This window comes from Corythoichthys intestinalis, chromosome 16 (genome assembly GCF_030265065.1).
Source record: "Corythoichthys intestinalis isolate RoL2023-P3 chromosome 16, ASM3026506v1, whole genome shotgun sequence".
Classification (NCBI taxonomy): Eukaryota; Metazoa; Chordata; class Actinopteri; order Syngnathiformes; family Syngnathidae; genus Corythoichthys; species Corythoichthys intestinalis.
In genome coordinates this window covers 39,003,328-39,019,792 of record NC_080410.1, presented here as the reverse complement: position 1 = coordinate 39,019,792, position 16,465 = coordinate 39,003,328, and the positions used below count along the sequence as shown (strand labels likewise).

Below are 16,465 nucleotides of genomic sequence, written 5' to 3'. Positions count from 1 at the left end.
CAAATTGTGTTTTATTTTTTATTTTTTTTATTCCTGGAATATTCAAATAGAACAGGGGTCTCAAACGTGTGCCCAAGGGTCCAACGGGGGGCCCACATTTTGCGGCCGCTATTTGAATATGATGGTAGTATTTTGCGATAGGCCATAGACTTCATAATTGTATTGACGGGTCACATCCGTCAGTAAGCAAGTAGGGGGCTGTCCTACAGTTATTCGCAGTCGGTCGCAGTTATAGGCATCATGTAGGGATCCAACGCTGGATTTAGGTTGGAAAAAGTACGAAAGCTGGACTGCATACAAACTGGAAGGATTGTCTCAGGAGTGATTTGTTCGAGGATTCAAGGTAATTTTATATTTTTGGTACCATACATGCATTTTGAAACATTGTGAAAAAAAATCACCGGGAGAAAATAGCTGCTACAGCACTGGGATTATACTTCGCAAATAAAAAAAAAAAAGCAAAAAAAAAAAAAAAACGTGCAGTTAGCAGTTTAACTAAGAATCGAGATTGTTTTATGTTAATATATATAAAGAATTCAAGGATTTAAGCATTTATTCACAAGAATTTTCTACGGAAAAAGGTATGTTTACATATGGCGGCCGCTAATTTCCTTACCGACTAGCCTCATAGTTTGCAATATTTTCGTAAAATAAATGCTACCTGCACGTTTGTTTGTTTTTTTGCTTTCAACCAAGAATCAAGACTGTTTTACGTCCATATCTAAAAAGAATTCAGGGATTTAAGCATTTATTCACAAGAATTTTCAGCGGAAAAAGCTCTTTGTTTACATATGGCGGCCACTAATTTCCTTACTGACTAGCCTCATAGTTCGCAATATTTACGTAAAATTTTAAATGCCACCTGCACATTTTTTTTTTAATTCTAACCAAGAATCGAGACTGTTTTACGTCCATATCTATGAAGAATTCAGGGATTTAAGCATTTATTCACAAGAAATTTCAACGGAAACAGATCTTTATTTATGTACATATGGCAGCCGCTAATTTCCTTAATGACTAGCCTCACAGTTCACAATATTTATGTAAAATAAATGTTACCTGCACTTTTTTTTTTGTTGCTTTTAACCAAGAATCAAGACTGTTTTACATCCATATCTATAAAGAATTCAGTAATTTAAGCATTTATTCACAAGAGTTTTCAATGGAAAAAGCTCTTTGTTTACATACGTATGGTGTCCGCTAATTTCCTTAACGACTAGCTTCATAGTTCGCAATATTTATGTAAAATAAATGCTACCTGCGCGTTTTTTTTTTTTGCTTTTAACCAAGAATTGAGACTGTTTTACGTCCATATCCCATAAAGACTTCAGGGATTTAAGCATTTATTCACAAGAATTTTCAATGGAAAATGCTCTTTGTCTGTGTTTATACTCTGTCAGCTTTGACGGGAATAGGCCCCCTATGAATCGGCCCCGTGTCCTGTCAATACATTATGAAGTCTATGGAAAGTCCATTAAAAATGATTGCAGATAAAATGAATTAACTCACAGAACCATTTTGAGGGAAAAGAAATTGAAATACTAATACATTTAAGAAATAGTAAAAATGCAAATAAAAAAATTAATGACAATATATATATTTCAAAATGATATTAATTTTAAAAAATTGTAATTTAAAAAAAAAAAAAAAAGAAGATTCATATATATGTGTATTTTGCCCTGGGAATTTTATTTATTTTTGTGACCTCACATAGCTCAACTCTTTGATTGCCATTGACAACAATAGACGTCCAATACATTTGAACTGTTGAAATATATCGGACGTCTACACTGAAAATTTATAATGTCTTAATGAGATAAGTTTTCTTAAATCTAGTCAAATAATTTTCTCCATCTTGTTTTGAGTGTTAAAGACTCTTTAACAGATTAATGCATTAAATTATTCCACTTCAAGTAAATATTACTATTTGTTCTTATTAAGAGTGTACATCTAAAAGTTGGACATTTTTCACCTAAATCAAGAAAAATGTTTTGAACAATTACCGTATTGGCCCGAATATAAGACGGCCCTGATTATAAGACGACCCCCTCTTTTTCAAGACTCAAGTTTGAAAAAAGACTTTTGAACACCAAATTAATTTTTATACAGAAAATAATTACAGTACATCTGAAACAAAATAATTTTAACATATTTGAGAGAAAAAGCATGTTATTTTGCCTCATTCAAATCTTAATATCTGAACATTTAAATATGTAGACACATATGTATCACATTCGTAAATGAATGGCTTCTGGTTTTTGAAATGTAAATAAACCAATCCATTGTGATAAACACAAAATTGCAATAACTGTATTAACCATCAAAGTGACGTCTAACTGTAACTGTTGTCTTGAAACAAATCTGAAAAAGGAAAAACATTGCAATAAAATAATGCAAACTGGTTAAACTTGAGAGTAGCTGAGTTCTGACATGACAGAGCATCGCTTCAATGATATCTGGCGCCATCTAGCGTCGTGAATGGGTATAATGTCTAGACGGCGAATATAAGACGACCCCCACTTTTTCTGTCTTATTTCAATGCAAAAAACACTGTCTTATACTCGGGCCAATACGGTAATAGCATTTCTGAAAAACAAGCTTTTTTTTAAAGATTAAATATATTAATTTATTGTTTTAAAATTTGTCTATTAGGCTTATATTCAGCTGGCTACTTTTTCTTATTTCAAGATATCTGAATAAAATTTTCTTGCAGCACTGGTAGATAATTTCACTTATTTCTAGTCGATTTACACTGAAAACAAGGGAATTTATTTCATTTTAAAGAGGTGTGTTCTGCAGTGTAACACCATCAATTAGTGTTTTAAATATAAATTTCCCCCCTTTTACTATCACAACACATATTCAGTAGAGGCGTGCAAAATTCAATTCTTAGATTTTTCGTGATTCAGCCGTGGAAGATTCGAGAACGATTCACAAACATCCAAATTCCGATCATTGAATTATACCAGGTAAAGCGGAAATAAAACGCAGCCAGCGCGGTCTTCGGGACGCAATGAGGAACGGACCGAGAGTAAATATCATGTGCAGCTAATGCCGCTAGGTAAAAAAAATTATAATAATAATACTTGACTGCGGCCGTCAGCCGCTACAAACAGCGCCCAGTTGCTAGTTGCTACAAACATACGGCAACATACGGCTATGGTAGATATCACATATATCTAGACTAGATGCGAACTGACAGACTTTCCCGCGCTAGTAAACAGGCGCCATCTTAAAGCAGTAGACTTCTCTAGAAGGCTCTGTTGTCGAGAACCTAATTACTTTTTATCTAAAATACCCCTAAATCGGCAAAATCTTGACTTGAATCTATCTTTAAATGATGAATCAGTTTTTAAACTTTCACATGTCAAAAGTAGACATGAGGGAAATTAATGGAATAATTGATGATGATTCACAACATTGAATTAATTATATGTAGTTTAAAGCTGCTGATACAGAATGTGGACTTTTATTTATTTATTATTTTATTTACTATTTTTAACCGGTAACTTGATACTAAAATAGTAGTTTGGTTTATTTAGCCTGAGAGGATTTTTGAACAATTTTGGAACAAATATACAAAACATTAAAAAAGAAAAAAAATGGGGGGGGGGGGGGGGGGGGGGGGCATCAATAATCGATTTATAATCGAATCGGAGTCTCTGAATCGTAATCGATTCGTTAGGTTCCCAAAGATTCCCACCTCTAATATTCAGTGACTTGATTTGGCAGTGAATGAGTTGCAGTACGCTTACATGTACTTTCCCTCACTTGTAAAAATGTTGCTGCTTCTTAACAAATTCATAACCTCAGCATGTTTTGTATTATCTTTACAACAGAACCATTGTTTGCTTACACTCTTGCTTGATAGGCCTGTTTGAAAAACACTTTGTCTTCATTGATGACATGTTTTTCTTTCCTCATGCAGGCATCTGCTCAAGTTCAAGGTTACGGCAGGTAACTGCGGGGCCCGGCCCACTCCAAAAATAAACAACATACTAGCCCAGTTTGGGACGCCTTGTTTGCCTTCTCTCTATTTGCTAGTTCAGAGGGCAGACTCGCAGCCGCCCTCTAGCAGATAATCTTTTGGCACTTTTTTTTTATCCCCCCCTCCCCAGGCGGCTGTTGAAATACATCCAATAGACCCTGTACATGTGCAGATTCCACTCTTTCCCCCAGCGCAGCATATTCGCCGGGATCCGATGCGAAGGAAACGCAGCGCATATCGGAGCGGTGAGTCACGCTGTTTACTGGTAAAAGCCACAAGTGGCAGGCAGGGAATCGTACCCTCCCAATCTGACGTTTCCTGGAAAATCCCGTTGTTTCACCAGAAAGGAAGGAAAAGTAGCCCGAGCAACGGTTGGCATGACCACCGGAGATCTATGGTGCGGAAAGGGAGGAGAACTCGCTGTATTCCAAAGAGCATTTCAAGAATGCAGAATGAGGGCTGGGAAAGAGAGCCTACACGGAAAGACTTATGTGTCAATAACAAGAAAAAAAGCACACATTCACGCATATCACTCATTGGTCACTGTTGCAGTTGCCACGCGTTCGAAAACAACAAGCTCATGGCATTTTGGGATGTACGTTGCCAGCTTGCAATCTCACTCTGGAATCAGGAAGTCGCAATATTTGCATCAGCAAGCCGGTACAACAAGGAATTCCCAATAACATCCCACTAAATAAATAACTACTCGTTCCATCACTGCCTACCGTCCTGGCCAGATTGGATTGTGTGGCTATCACCAACACCGCAAGATAGGTTAATACTTAAAAATAACTACATTTTAAAAGTGCCATTTTTTTACCTGATTCTGACAGAAGCGTGTTGTTGCCGCTCAAAAAAAAAGGCCAGTATCATGCTTTTACATAACATTATCTACCGTAATTTTCGGACTATAAGTAGCCACTTTTTTCCTTCATTCTCTCTTCTTATAGTCCAGTACGGCTTATTTGTTGATTTATTTTGGTTAATTGGTCACACTTTGACAGCGGCGTCGTAAGACTCTCCTAAGACAGTCATAATTATGACATGACAATATCATGGGCATTACTAAATGCTTATGTCATTACGTGTCATCGGGCAAATTATGTCAGTAACTCCATTTATGTCCAGCTTGGATCTTTTACATCCATTCAAAAGTGAGATAATTGGTCGGATAACACGAAATGACATCATCTGTTATAAGTAGGGTTGTTCCGATCATGTTTTTTTCCTCCCGATCTGATCCCGATCGTTTTAGTTTGAGTATCTGCCGATCCCGATATTTCCCGATCCGATTGCTTTTTTTTTTTTTGCTCCCGATTCAATTCCAATCATTCCCGATAATTTTTACCAATCATATACATTTTGGCAATGCATTAAGAAAAAAATGAATAAAACTCTAACAAATATATACATTCAACACACAGTACATAAGTACTGTATTTGTTTATTATGACAATAAATCCTCAAGATGGCATTTACATTATTAACATTCTTTCTGTGAGAGGGATCCACAGATAGAAAGACTTGTAATTCTTAAAGGATAAATGTGACTTTGTATATTGTGACTAAATATTGCCATCTAGTGTATTTGTTGAGCTTTCAGTAAATGATACTGTAGACATTTAACTGTTCTGCCCAAATGCATGATGGGAAGTGCAAACATGACTGTGCGTAGTGGCACCAATTGATATATCTTGGGAAATAACATAACATAACATAATAATAATAACATAGGGTGTTAAGAAAAAGATCAACTTCTACTTTGCTTCCCCATATTGCTTCCCACAATATTTCTAATTGTTGAGAGAGGGATTGTAAGGCTTTAGCCAATTAAAAAAAGGCTCTAAAGACTGCCAAAATTCACTCTACTCATTTTACGCTGCCTTTTACTGTAGCTCTATACATAGGTAATACGGCTATCATAGATTGAACGCGACAATGCGTGAGTAGGTTGTGCAGCGCATGCGTTAATTGCGTTAAATATTTTAACGTGATTCATTTTTAAAAAATCAATTACCTCCGTTAACGCGACAAATTTGATAGCCCGACTTTCAGCCAAAACTAAAGACTCTGGATGAGTGTAAGACATTTTGTCTGTAACGTTAAATACAAATAGAAAACGATTTAATTTAAAAATATATATATATTTAAAAAAAAGGCATGTCCGATATTTTTTTGCCGATTCCGATTCTTTGAAAATGACATGATCGGACCAGATCGATCTGCATTCCGATCGATCGGGACATCTTTAGTTATAAGCATTCATTAATGCTCATGACAGTGTCATGTCCCAATTATGATTGTCTAATGACAGTCTTATGATGCCACTGTCAAATAATGCGTTACCAAATACCATAAATAGCAATTAATGAAACTGGAACAGTAACTGAAGAAATAATTAGCACAGAATATGAATTTTGATTGTTATTTAAATCTGTAGTGCTGCAATGCATGCTAGGAGGCATGTTGTACAACAACAGCATTGACAGCAGGTGGCAGCAGAGGTTGACTGTTTCGCCCAAGGGAGCAGTGATGGACAAATGAAGCTTCTTGAATCAATGAAGCTTTGAACCAATTGGGTGTTCATGGTGGTTCATTTGGGTTTATGACAGTCCTATGATGCCGCTGTCAAATAAAGTGTTACCTAATATCTTTTGGTATAAATATCCTATAATACAGTGAGGAGAGCTGCGGCTTATAGTCCAAGGCAGGTTATCTTTAAACAAGAGTCGTTGTCGTGTCAAATTTGGTGGGTGGCGGCATATAGTCAGGTGCGCCTTATAATGCATAAATTACGGTAAAACCGTTATAATTATCATTTAAAGATGTGTTAATTATGTCAAAATGTGATTAGTGTTATAATAATAATATAATAAAATAAAAATAAAATAAATATTATATATATAATTTTAAAAAAAATTTAATAAAAGTAATAACGTGTTATCGCAGACAATTTTGTCTTTCAATGTTTCAAAGTGATACATTTTTACATATCACATTTTTACATTCTAATTATAACATTTTTTACATGATAGTGTCAGTTTTTTACAAGATGTCACGTTTTTTTCATGACAGTATCACAATTTTACATTAGTTTTAGGTGAAAACATAAGTTCATGTAAAAACTCATGCAAAAACGTGATTATTATGGTGTAAAAACAATTATTATTATTAATTAATATAAATAATTATGTAAAAACGTGATGCCGCAGCCAATTTCATCTTTTAGTGTTTGAAAGTGATATAGTTTTACATTTTTTACATAATCACAATCTTACATAATTATCACATTTTCACATCATTTTCATTTTCACATAATTATCACGTTTTTACATGATAGTTGTCCAATTTTACGTGAAAATGTGATAATTGTCATTTGAAAATGTGATAATTATGTAAAAACGTGATGCCGCAGCCAATTCCCCTTTTCAGTGTTTCAAAGTGATAGTTTTATATATTTTACATAATCACATTTTTACACAAAAATTTTACGTTTTTACATAACTATCACGGTTTTACATGATAGTATCATGTTTTTACATGTTTTACATGAGTTCACGCTTTTAAATAATTATGCAAAAACTAAACAAATACTAAACTAAAAACGAACTATAAAAATTATGTAAAAACCCTACATAATCATCAAATTTTTACACAAAAGAAAAAATATCACATTTTTACATAATAGTTTTCACGTTTTTCATAATTATCACATTTTTACATGAGTTTTCACGTTAGACATGTGCCCATTACCGGTTTCAAGGGATACCGTGGTATTAAAACGTCACGGTTTCAAAACCACAAAAAAATTTCTGTTTTTAGAATTTTAATTTTTAGAAGGAACCTGTAATCCATCCCACAGGAGATCTAATTGCTGTAAATGTTGCCCGCGAACCAAAATGGGTTTGACACCCCTGCACTAAGAAATGAAAGTCTGAAAGAATTTCAAGTTGGATCTTAGATTTTCCAGAAAAATGTTTGGACACCTCTGCTCTAAAGCTACGTTCAGACTGCACAAATCCCATTTTCTCACAAAACCGAGCTCTCCAGTCAGTATGACATCAGGCTCGACACCTGTTGGAAATCAAAAGTTTGCATGACTATGAAAGCATGTTTTTCCCCTCAAATGACAAGAAGCGGCATTACATGAGCGTTTCTCGCCCGACAACCACAATAATAAACATGGTTCACTAATTACAGCTCTAAAACAGTCACTCATAAATCCTCAGCCTAAAAGCAATTCAACTGTTACCAAATCATCAATTGCTGAAAATGTATTTTGTTTACGCGACTTTGCTCAAATAAAGACCGGTTTTAAAGACTGCTATGTGCAGGATTTCTTTAGATTGCACAAGTGTAACCTGAAGTATTATTAGCTGTGTAAATGATGTTTACTCGAGAGTAAAGAGCCAGTCATCTGCCTCCCTCCCTTTGAGCAAGCGAGGCAAAAACACATCAGAGCAAACATCTCTGTGAGTCATCACATTGCTCACCGCAGCTATGTCACTTTCACAACACTCCAACGCCACATGAGCGCTCTGCATTCTGCTGGCGCGTTTCATCAAGGCAAAAGTAGTAAATGACTGCTGACAATTTAAATACATAGCCCTTGTCTGCATCTGCTAACCCGCATGTGCTTCATCACTAGGCGTGTAACAAAATATCGAAATGGTGATATATCGTGATACTTTGTATCCCAAAAGGTTATCGATATGCTCCTGCCAAGAATCGAGATATCGTTTTAAAATGTCTGTCTTAAAAAAAAAAAAAAAAAAAATTAAAAGGAACCAACAAATTGCTTCCAAAATCTTCCACCATAATAATGTCTCAGTTAACTCTAAGGCTGCATTGACGGTAGTGCTGCAACGATTAATCGATTAACTCGAGTAATCGATTAGAAAAAAAGATTCAAATTAAATTTTGCTGCTTCGAGTATTTGTTTAATTAAAATGGCGTTGTAATTAGGGTTTTTCCGATCATGTTTTTTTTTTGCTCCCGATCCGATCCCGATCGTTTTAGTTTGAGTATCTGCGGATCCCCATATTTCCCGATCAGATTGCTTTTTTTTGCTCCCAATTCAATTCCAATCTTTCCCGATAATTTTTCCCGATCATATACATTTTGGCAATGCATTAAGAAAAAGTGAATAAAACTCGGACGAATATATACATTCAACATACAGTACATAAGTACTGTATTTGTTTATTATGACAATAAATCCTCAAGATGGCATTTACATTATTAACATTCTTTCTGTGAGAGGGATCCACGGATAGAAAGAATTGTGACTTTGTATATTGTCACTAAATATTGCCATCTACTGTATTTGTTGAGCTTTCAGTAAATGCATGCCCAAATGCATGATGGGAAGTGGAACCATGACTGTGAGTAGTGCTACCAATTGATATATCTTCTCTGCTTTGGGAAATAACATAAGATGTTAAGATAAAAATCAAATGCTACCTTGCTTCCCCTCATTGCTTCCCATGATATTTTTAATCGTAGGGAGAGGGATTGTAAGGCTTTAGCCAAATAAAAAAAGGCTCCAAAGGCTGCCAAAGTTCACTCTACTCATTTTATGCTGCCTTTTATCTCTCGATATAGGTAGAACGGTGCCAATATAGATTGAGCGTGACAATGCGTGAGTGGGTCTTGCAGCGCATGCATTAATTGCGTTAACTATTTTAACGTGATACATTTTTTAAAAAATTAAATACCGCCGTTATTGGGATAAATTTGATAACCCTACCTTAAGCCTAAACTAAAGACTGGATGAGTGTAACGTTAAATACAATTAGAAAACGATTTAATTAAAAAATATATATATATATATATATATATTAAGCCTGAACGATATATCGTTTAAACATCGCCATCGCGATGTGCGTGTGCGCAATAGTCCCATCGCAAGCACGTGCGATAGTTTTTCTTTTTTTTTTGATCCACATACGCCTCACTTTCTGGTCTGCGCACAGCCTCCTACCCTCCCTCTCCCAGCCTTTTGATCCTCTCAGTCACTGCGGCACAACGATTGCTTTGATCTGGCCAAAGAAGCAGACTTCACACGAGCATCTGTCAATCATCGTTTAACTTGTTAAACAGTTGCAAGGAAGCCGCGCTGGAATGAATGTGTGTACTGTGGGGACGTTGGAGACATTTAAATGCCAGAAGTGATCATGAGGAGTTTGAAATTTCTACATGTCACTTCAACGGTCACAGCTAAAGTAGATAAACAGAAGCATTTAATAAAGCCAAGCATTTATCTGCTACAGTACTTTATTCTTGTTCAAAAATGATTTGGTTGGACAGTTATGTTTAAAACTTATCATAATTATGACATTTGAAGTGCTTAAAAAACATTTATTTATATACATTTTTTAAATCACTTTGGGGGGAAAAGTGAGAAAAAAACATGTCTTATATGCATCTCTTTCCAATGCTAAATCTGAATAAATACATTGGGCACAAAAAACACACCAAAAAAAAAAAAAAAAAATGGGGGAGGTGCGCTACTTCGCGGTTTTTCACTTATCGCGGCGGGTTCTGGTCCCCATTAACCGCGAAAAACAAGGGATGACTGTACACTGTGGTGATGGTGAGTCATCTAAAGTCTTTCCAAACAGCTATTTAAGTCATCTTGTGATAATTTCTTGAAAAAAATATATATACATTTTTTTAAATATCGCAATATAATATCGCAATATATCGCAAACCCCCAAAAAATCGCAGCAATAGTTTTTCCAATATCGTTCAGGCCTAATATATATATATTATATCAAAAAAAGGTATAGCCGATATTTTTTTGCCAATTCCGATACTTTGAAAATGACGTGATCAGACATCTCTAGTTGTAATTTATTTTGAAAGTGTTTGTATTTAGTACTGATTTGGGTGGATACACTGCCCTCTAGTCTGCCTCATTTCACATGGTTGAATCCAGCTTCTCCATGTTAAGACCAACATAAGCTAAATTTTTGTTTGAGCTAATCTTTTTAATGCATTCGTAATTTAGTTTATAGGTATATTTACCTGTTTTCTTTTTTTTGTGGGAATGTGTTTCTGAACCATTTGTTAAGAGCATTGTGGGGGGAAAAAAGTTAGTATTTTAATAGCATTTAAGCTAGCGGACTTTGGCTATGTAGGTTAGCCAATTGTTCTTTTGCTGTACATAGATCCTTATTTTAGGGCTGTCAAACGATTAAAGTTTTTAATCGATTTAATCACAGCTTAAAAATTAATCGTAATTAATCACAATTCAAACCATCTCTAAAATATGCCGTATTTTTCTGTAAATCATTGTTGGAATGGAAAGACACAAGAGGGACATAAACATTCAACATACTGTACATTAGTACTGTATTTGTTTATTATAACAATAAATCCACAAGATGGCATCAACATTATTAACATTCATGTGTATTTTGCATAGCTATTTGATTGGGAATGCCAGTTCTCTTTGCATTGAGCGCTTTTCTTTTTATGAACATTATTTTTTTGAGGGATAGGAATATTATTTTTGTTGTGCTTTCACTAAATAATACTGGAGCAACTTAACTGCTCGGCCCAAATGCATGATGGGAAGTTGGGCAACCATGACTGTCAGTGGTGGCTGCAAATGGTATACAGTATGTTCTGCGTTGTGTTCAATTAGGCGTGTTAAGAAAAAGAACGTCTCCTGCTCCGCACAAATGCATGATGGGAAGTTGGGCAACCATGACTGTCAGTGGTGGCTGTAAATGGTATACAGTATTTTCTGCGTTGTGTTCAATCAAGCATGTTCAGAAAAAGATCGTATCTTGCTCCGCCCAAATGCATGATGGGAAATTGGGCAACCATGATTGTTAGTAGTGGCTGCCAAAGCTTAAGCCGATAAAAGGCGCGGTCCAATGAACGCCTGTGTCCACTTGCATTTTTCTGCTTTTTCGCTCTCGATTAGTTAAAATGGCGTCATTGTAAACTGTTTGAGGCAACGCATGAACCGGTCATTCTGTTCATGCGTTAATTGCGTCAAATATTTTAACGAGATTAATTCAAGAAATTAATTACCGCCCATTAGCGCGATAAATTTGACAGCCCTACCTTATTTATCTCTGTTTCAACCGTTTGAGGCTCAGCTTAGATATTTCAATTTTTAATGTTCCTTATCCGATTATTCGAACTAACGAGTTCATCAATTAATCGACTCCTAAAATAATCGATAGGTGCAGCCCTAACTGATGGTGCACGACGCTGAATCCATTCAGACTGGGAACTTCGTTCATTCGAAACCAGAGCATTCACAGTCATTCTGTCCGATTTTCAGGTCATTTACAGGTCATTTCCTGTTGAGTTTGAGTCACCGCCTATAGACCCCACTCACATGACGTCACAACCACGCCTCCACGCCATATTGTCCGTCAGCTCTTCGTGTTTACGCATTACCGCTACGTAAATTCCTCCTATTATGCCGTGTTTTTCTGCTCGTTAACATTAATAATCAAAATGGTGAAGGCGTGTGTGGCGGTTGGTTCCAGTAACAGAGAAGATAGACGGAGAGACTTGAAGTTCTACCGTATTCCGAGAGACCCGGAGAGGAGAGCGAGATGGACTGCTGCAATTCGACGAGAAAACTGGGCACCAAACGATCACCACAGACTATGTAGTAGTCATTTTATACCTGGTAAGATGCATTTAATATATATTTAGAGGGTTTTGGGCTGACAACCACAATTAAGATCATTGCGAGGCTAATCGCCGACAACATACAGTTTCAAATTCAAGATGTTTATTTCTTCCGCCATCATTATTTTTTGAATAATATTTAGCTGGTACCAAGTGAAAGAAGCTGGCCTCGTCTACGGATCATCAGTTAAACAGGGGTGTCCAAACTTTTTGTAAAGGGGGCCAGATTTGGTGTGGCAAAAATGTGGGGGGCTACCTTGGCTAATTTACGTAGAACAATATATTTAAACAATTTTTAGCAAGCCCTTCTGTGTGTCACATTTGCTTTATTATTATTTTTTTAAATTCATAATTTCAACAATCTCGCCTTTGTGGCGTTCTCTTTCGACACTCGGGCTCTTGCGAAATACTGCTGCTGTGAAATTAAACTAGCTTCAAGTTGCTATAATTTCTCGCTGCGTATCTTCCTTGTAATGTTGTCGTACATGTCAGCGTGTCTTGTTTGGTAATATCGCGTCACATCGAACTCTTTGAAAACAGCGACTGTCTCTTTGCAAATGAGGCTGACACAGTTGTTGCGTATTGTATTGAAGAAATAGTCCAATATCCACCTATTCTTGAAGCGTCGGACATCGCAGTCAACTTTTTTTTTTTTATTGATTGTCGCCATTTTAGAAAATTGAAAGTAAAGGGTCACACGGGGTAAAGTTGCTTAGAGTGCTGCTCTTAAAGTTTTTCAAAGTTTCGTGAGAATAGGCTGAGTTTCTGTGGACAAGATAGTTGTAGATATCAGGGTAGCAGATGTCAGGCAGAGACGGCGAAGACAGCGGGTCGAAAAATATCGATTTAGGCATCAAATATGGATCTGGCGAATGGATCGACTGAAGCTTTTCCACATAACGCCTTTTATGCAACGCATCCAATCAGTTTACAGCATCTGAAAGCACCGGGGCTTCCATGAATTGCACTATAAATTGCACGACAAATTGAAACCATTGAGAATACGGATAAACAATGACGGACAATATGGTGGCCAGATACAGCGACACGTCATTGTGTGACGTTGGTGAGTGGGGTCTAGAGGTGTGCAAAATTTCCGATTCTTAGATTATTCGCGATTCGGCCGTGGAAGATTCGAGAACGATTCACAAACATCCAAATTCCGATTATTGAAATATGCGAAGTAAAGCGGAAATACACAACACTCAGCGCGCCGCGCGGTCTTCAGGACGGGACGGAGCGAGAGTAGCTAAACATCATGCTTCCCATTACCCGGCCCCTCGGGTAATGCCAATGCTCAACTCACGGCTCTAGCTCAACTCATGCAAAAAAAAATACACAACAACATACCTGACTGCTGCCGAAAAGCTGTGACAAAGTACATCCATATAATGTTACGGTGGATATCATTTATATAGGACTAGATGCAATATAGATTTGGTCGTGTTAGCAGCACATCTACAAAAAGCTAGATGTGGGCGTTATAAACGGCCGCCATCTTAAAGCAGTACACTTCCCTGCAAGGCTGTTGTAGCGAACCTTCCAAGCAAACCTAATTAACTTTTTATCTAAAATACTCCTAAATCGGTAAAATATTGACTTGAATCTATCTTTAAAATAGTTTTAAAACTTTCACATGTCGAAAGTAGACAAAAGGGAAATTATGGAATAAGGGGAGCAATTTTAACAAATTTAACTGTTGATTCACAACATTAAATTAATTGAATGTAGTTTAAAGCTGCTGATACAGAATGGGGACTGGAGTTTTTTATTTAATGTTATTTTTGTATATTTGTTTACTGCTATATGTTAACTTGATACTGAAATAGTAGTGTGGTTTAGCCTGAGAGTATTTTTGAACAATTTTGGAACTAATGTACAAAACATTAAAAAAAAGAGAGAGAAAAAAAAGGAGGGGGGGGTGCATCAATAATCGTTTTATAATCGAATCGGAGCCTCTGAATCGTAATCGAATCGTTAGGTGCCCAAAGATTCCCAGCTCTAGTGGGGTCTATTCATTTGGGTGATTCCCAGGTCACTTCCTGCTCTGTAACTCAAAATAAACAGGAAGTGACCCATAAAATACCCCAAAATCAACAGGAAGTAACTGAAAATCAACAGGTAAATGACCTTAAATCGTCCAAAATTACCTCATTGCCTGGCATTGGCTGCCACTGACGGCCATAGACGTTCAATCCGTTTGAAGTGGCAGGGATGGCAGCGAATGAACGAACGTTCATTCGCTGCCACCCTCCCAGTTCAAATGGATTGGACGTCTACTAGTGATAAACTCATTACAGAATGATCTAGAATGATTTCCTGACTAATGTATGGATAATCGTTGTATCGCCATATCGTCAGATCATCGTTATCGAGAGCTTTGTATCACAAATCGTATCATGAGGTACCAAGAGGTTCCCACTCCTATTCATCACACGCCACAAGCGCGCCAGTGGAAAAGAAGTGACTCAGCCCTGGAGGTAATAGAAAAAAATAGTGAGTGGGGGGCTGTGGTGGTGGTGGTGGAGGTCAACGCAGCCACATGTTCACCTCATGACAGACAAGAGGGCCCACTCCCACATTCTGTGCAGCCACCCGGAACCAGATTGAAAGTGCAAGTCGTTGACATTTAAAGTGCAAGAAGTGAGTCAAACAGTTACCATTCATAAGAAGGGTTGCGTCAGAGGTTCAACTGAGCACACGCAAGTGCACAAATATGAAATGATTATGAAATTGATTATGAGAGCATGACATGATGTTAAATCATCAACTTCATACATAGCCGATAAGATGTGCCCCCTTCTCCTGAATAGTGATGTATTGCTTATGGAGATATGTGCGCCCCCCACCAGCACTGCCTGCCCTGGTGGTCCTACGTCTCATGGTGCCCTTTGTCCTACATGTTGAAAATGCACACCACGTGTTGTATTCCAATGTCAAATGCAGCCTGGGATTTTTGTAGTTGAATATCGTTTTTTTTTTTTTTTTTTAAACCTAGAGTACAAAAGACACTCAGATAGGGTGTCTGGAAAAATGAAAATATTTCAAAGACTGCAGAAAATTGAGAAAATTTAGTGACAAAAACACTCTATAATAAACAAAAAACATTTATGAATCATTTAAATGATACATTTCTTAGGTAGTGTATTTGTAATTAGTGCACCACTTTCACGTGTTCACTTTTTTTTTACTCACAATAACCCTTTTAAATGCGTTAATAGGACGTCAATTCCTTATTTAATCGTACAAATTACAAGCCAAGCCTTTTAGTCAGCATGTTTGTTTTCCACGTGTCGACTAGAAGTGTGTTTGTTTAAAATACCGCATTTTTGCGACAAGTATGAAGTTATTTCAAGTTGTTGAAATTAACAGCCTCACCTCTGTGAACGCGCGTGGACCCTCGGAATGCGTGAAAAATAGTGTTAAAAGAAAAAGACACACAAAAAAAAAGAGAAATTAAGTCCAGTTAGGTGGAACCTGACCCCCCCGAGATATTGAGGCCGTCGAAGCCGCTTTGCTGAGTCCGGCAGACGGCGAGCCAGCCAGCCTGCGAGTGGAGCGTCCTGCTAACTCAATTCACTCAAAACAACAACAATGTTACTAACATTCCACGCTCCCGCTTCCGCAAGCACTGACGTCACCGCGTCCTCATGACCGCCCCCTCCATTCATGAAAATAACTTAGTGCTGACGTCAGCGCCGGGAGGGGGAAGCCAGAAATAGAAGAGTCTGTTTTTCTTACGAAAAAAAAACCTAATCCGGTTGTGAAGAAAACGTGTAGTTTTGGAGTTAAATCGGAGTTTAAAAAGTGATCTTG

General features: G+C 36.9%; 1 protein-coding gene across 1 annotated transcript in view; it reads right to left on the bottom strand.

Moving 5' to 3' along the window:
* Positions 1–16,244, bottom strand: part of mafk (v-maf avian musculoaponeurotic fibrosarcoma oncogene homolog K) — a 34,426-nt gene extending 18,182 nt beyond the window's left edge. The window contains exon 1 of the mRNA XM_057817193.1: positions 16,028–16,244. The gene's annotated coding sequence lies outside the window, so the exon portion shown is untranslated. The remainder of the gene's footprint in view (positions 1–16,027) is intronic.
* Between the last annotated feature and the right edge of the window lie 221 nt (positions 16,245–16,465).